This window comes from Silene latifolia, chromosome X (assembly GCF_048544455.1).
Source record: "Silene latifolia isolate original U9 population chromosome X, ASM4854445v1, whole genome shotgun sequence".
NCBI lineage: Eukaryota > Viridiplantae > Streptophyta > Magnoliopsida > Caryophyllales > Caryophyllaceae > Silene > Silene latifolia.
In genome coordinates this window covers 272,048,485-272,053,819 of record NC_133537.1, presented here as the reverse complement: position 1 = coordinate 272,053,819, position 5,335 = coordinate 272,048,485, and positions in this window count along the sequence as shown.

Below are 5,335 nucleotides of genomic sequence, written 5' to 3'. Positions count from 1 at the left end.
TTTCATTAAAAACGGGCCCAACATCGTCCACGACATGGGTGTCATCTACTACAAGGTCAACATTATGAGTCTCTACATGGTCAATCGGAGTGATTGTAACACCCCCATACTCCAAGTGCCTTACCAGGACCACTCAGGTATGAAGACATCACCATCTCGGTCGCCCGAGGTATGATAATCAAATAGACAAAACAGAAACAACGTTTATTATGAATAGTTTAACGAATAGTTACAATCCATGAAACCAACTAAAAGTACGATACATTATTCAAACTATCTGTTCTCAACTGAAATGTAAATAAATACTAAACTACAGCGGAAGACTCTATCGTCATGTCGTGGCCATCCCAGCTATCCCGATTATCATCTCTATACCTGCTCAATATCTGCTCACCATCCCCGAATGGATCACCGCAGTTTTACAAAACAACATCGGGTCGGTACTAATCACACAATCAATATAGATAACAACAATAAGACAAACAGACAATTTGAATCACACACACACACACACACCACCAACTCCCATCATCTCAATACGACCGTCCACCGGACCCCACCAGATGGGGGACCGCAGCCGTTCCCACCTAAGCCCCGCTCATCGTACGAGCGATAACCCTGTCCCATTAATGTGCACATCCCCTTTCGTGGCGGGTTCCACGAAGGGCGAAACTAGGGCGTGAGATCACTCCCGCAAGTGACCCCACTCAACCGAGAACGCATCTCGAGAACCATCAACAAACACAACCACAATCACAATCACAATCACAATCACAATCACAATCACAATCATCATATCAAACAACTAACTACAGCACATCACCAATATCCCATTATGGGACTAATACTGAGTAGGAAATCCTACCTGGAAAGCACAACACGCAGACGGTATCTACAGCTGTATCAAAACGGCTCCTCTACGAATTCTCCTCCTATCATACAACACATAGATGCTACCATTCAAATACTACTCATAAAAACCCCCAATTCCCAAATTAGGGTTTCACCAACCTTAACAAAACATTATATAAATTATATTAAAAGCTTACCCTCGACGCAAGGAATCCAACGACACGAACTACGATACGAACTGACCGTCTGAACTCCGGGAATTGTCAAGAACGCGATTAGGAAGAAGACTAGTTGCTTTCTCTCTTAAACAGGTTTTAAGTTTTGTAAAAAGTGATTTAGAACAATGACGGATATGTTTAAATACCTTAATCGCGTAATTAACAAAACCCGAGAAAACTCCCCCGTAAAACCGGACACTCGATCGAGTACCCAAGGTACTCGATCGAGTACCCCCCTACTCGATCGAGTGCCCCAGCTACTCGATCGAGTGCCCAACAGGTCAGAAACTATTTTATTTCGCCACTTACCCTTACTCGACAGAGTAAGGGCTACTCGATAGAGTACCCCCAAGACTATAAATACGGAGTATTACAGTCTTCCCTCCTTAAAAGGAACTTCGTCCCCGAAGTTCAAACCACTACCAAACAAAGGTACTCCCATAAGCCTCCCGACTCGAAGGTCAAACAAAACACAACGTAAAGCATGATACTAACCCAACTTATCCCGACAAACATACCGACACAACATATAAAAGGGGTGTAAAAACTCTTAAAAACTCTCGCGATCATCTCCTACCCCCCTAAAAGAAACAAGGTTACGTCCCCGTAACCATACATACCTGATAAAAAAGGAAAGGGTAACGCTCTTTCATGATATCCTCCGCCTCCCATGTAGCTTCCTCAGTCTCATGGTTAGACCAAAGGATCTTAAGCAAAACTGTCTCACCACCCCTAGTCTTTCTAACCTTTCGGTCTAGGATCTGTTTAGGCACCTCAAGGTATGATAAAGACTCATCCAGCTCTAAGCTCTCTGCCTCCAACACATGTGACGGGTCACTCACATACTTCCGCAGCTGCGATACATGAAACACATTATGCACTCTTTCCAACGCAGCTGGTAAAGCCAAACGATAAGCAACTTCCCCAACTCGCTCTAAGATCTCATAAGGCCCTATAAACTTCTGGCTTAGCTTGCCTTTCTTCCCAAATCTCATAACCCCACGCATCGGAGACACTTTCAGAAGAACCTTGTCCCCAACTTGAAACTCTATGTCCCGACGGTGTAGATCTGCATAACTCTTCTGTCGATCCTGGGCTGCTCTCATCCGTTCCCTGATCATCTTAATCTGTTCCACCATCTCATGCACCATCTCTGGTCCTAAAACCACTGCCTCAGCACTATCGTCCCAACAGATTGGACTCCTGCATCTCCTCCCATACAAAGCCTCAAACGGTGCCATACCAATACCGGTGTGATAGTCCGTTGTTGTAAGAAAACTCTATCAAGTCCAACCTCTCGCTCCCGCTACCACCAAAATCCATCACACAAGCTCGCAACATATCCTCAAGAGTCTTGATTGTTCTCTCGTCTGCCCGTCTCTGTCGCAGGATGAAATGCTGTACTCATCTTCAAAGCTGTTCCCAACGATTCCTGCAACTCCTTCCAAAACCTTGATATAAACCTCGCATCTCTGTCAGACACTATGTCCTTAGGGACTCCATGTAACTTAAGCACGTTCTTTCGATAGGCCATAGCCAATTGTGCCTTAGTCCATGTATCTTTCATTGGAACAAAGTGAGCTGACTTGGTCAGACGATCCACTATCACCCAAATCATGTTGTTACCTTGTTGACTCTTAGGCAAACCCACAATGAAATCCATGGAAATGGATTCCCACTTCCACTCAGGCACCTCCAAAGACTGAACCTTACCTTGTGGTCTTCTCTGTTCCCCTTTAACTCTCGGCATGTCAAACAACGGACACAAACTCACTTGTCTCTTTCTTCATCCCGAGCCACCAAAACGTTTTCTTCAAATCCTTGTAAAGCTTGTCTCCACCCGGATGCACTGAATATGGTGTGCAATGCGCTTCTGTCATGATCGTCTTTTTCAACTCCTCATCGTTAGGAACACACCACCTACCATCAAACCTCAAGCTACCATCTGTATGAATGGAAAAGCGGGACACTGTCCCTTTCTCTACTCCAGCTCTCCACTCCATTATCTTAGGATCCAAAGCCTGTTTATCCCGAATGTCATCATAAAACTCCATATGTACTGTCATATCACCCATAACATCTCCTTTCTGCATCATATGAATTCCAAAGCTCGCTACCTCATCCCTCAGCCTCATCAAAGATAGAGCTGTACACAAGGAATGTACACTCTTTCTACTCAAAGCATCAGCAACAACATTGGCCTTCCCTTCATGGTAGATGATTTCCATGTCGTAATCACCAATCAACTCCATCCACCTCCTCTGTCTCATGTTCAACTCCTTCTGCGTGAAGATGTACTTGAGACTCTTGTGATCAGAAAATACCTTAAAGATTGCTCCATAAAGGTAATGTCTCCAAATCTTGAGAGCAAACACCACTGCACCCAACTCCAGATCATGAGTAGGGTAGTTCTCCTCATAAGGCTTCAACTGCCTAGAAGCATAGGCAATCACTTTACCATTCTGCATCAACACGCATCCCAACCCATTCTTCGAAGCATCAGTATAAACCTCAAAATTCTCGCTCCCTTCAGTAATGCCAAGACAGGAGCCGTGGTCAAACGCTCCTTTAAGGTTTGGAACGCCGTCTCACAACTCTCATCCCAACGAAACCTGTTCTCTTTCCTCATCAACGCTGTCATCGGTCTAGCTATCTTAGAGAAATCTTTCTCGAACCGTCTGTAGTATCCAGCTAAACCCAAGAAACTCCTCACCTCAAAGAACATTCTTCTGCTTCCCACTTTGTCACCGTTTCTTCATCTTTGCCGGATCCACACGCTACCCCCTCTTTAGAGATTACATGCCCCATAAAAGCAACTTTCTCTAACCAGAACTCACACTTGGACAGCTTAGCATACAACTCATGATCCCTCAAAGTCTGCAACACGATCCTCGGATGCTCCTCATGCTCCTCCTTAGTCTTAGAGTAGACTAAGATATCATCGATAAACACCACCACGAACTGATCCAAGAACTGTCTTAAGATCCTATTCATCAAATCCATAAACACTGCCGGCGCATTAGACAACCCAAATGGCATCACCACATACTCATAATGGCCATACCTCGACGTGAAAGTCGTCTTCGGTATGTCCACATCTCTAATCTTCACCGATGGTACCCCGACCTCAAATCAATCTTAGAAAAGATCACAGCACCACTCAACGATCAAACAGTCATCTATCCTTGGCAAAGGATACTTGTTCTTTATCGTCACACGGTTCGGCTCCGGTAATCTATGCACACCTCAAACTCCCATCTTTCTTCTTCACGAATGTAGTAACTGTGCTCCCCAAGGCGATACACTTGGTCTAATGTATCCCTTCTCTATCAAATCATCCAACTACTTCCTAAGTTCCTCCATCTCCTTAGGACCCATACGGTACGGTGCCTTAGAGATTGGCCCCGTCCCCGGCTTCAACTCAACGGTGAAATCTATCTCCCTCTTCGGTGGCAACCCCTAATCTCCTCTCGGAAAAACATCTCGCAAACTCTCCCACCACCGGTATCTCATCAATCTGCGGGCTCTCTATCCGGTCATCTCTCACATGGCACAGGATCAAAGGACATCCCTTCCTCGGATACGACTTCAAAGTGACAAATGCAATCAACTTAACCTTGGGTTTGACTAGAAACCCACGATAAGACACACTTACACCCTTAGGACCTCTTAGGGACACTTTCTTTTTTGATGACAGTCTATCTTAGCCTTATACTTTCCTAACCAATCCATCCCAACTATCATCTCAAAACCATTAAAAGGAAACTCTAGCAAGTCCACAGGGAAATCGACTTGCCCAACTATCAAAGATACATCTCTAAACAACCTCCCACACGATACGGACTCACCCGAAGGTATGAAAACTTGCTCCCTAACAGACTCATATACTCTCAAACCCAACTGTTTTACATGACTCGAAGACACAAATGATTGAGAAGCCCCCGAATCAAACAAAACAAACGTAGGAATACCATTAACAAGGAATGTACCGGTGATAACGCGCGCATCTTCCTCACCGCCTTCTTGTCCATCATGAACAACTTGCCATCGGTCTTCCGCCCACCTCCCCGGACAAGATTAGGCGATGCGGTCGGCTTAGCACCCGACCCTTGATTGTTGTTGTTGTTCATCGGTGTCTTCTGATAAGAATTACCGTCGTTGCGGTTGCCTCCACTCTGGTAGCTCTGACCTCCCGGTTTGGCCATGATCCAAATGGTCCGTTGCTCGCAAAGCTCGTGCGGTCTCTCGAAAGATCCCGTGCACTC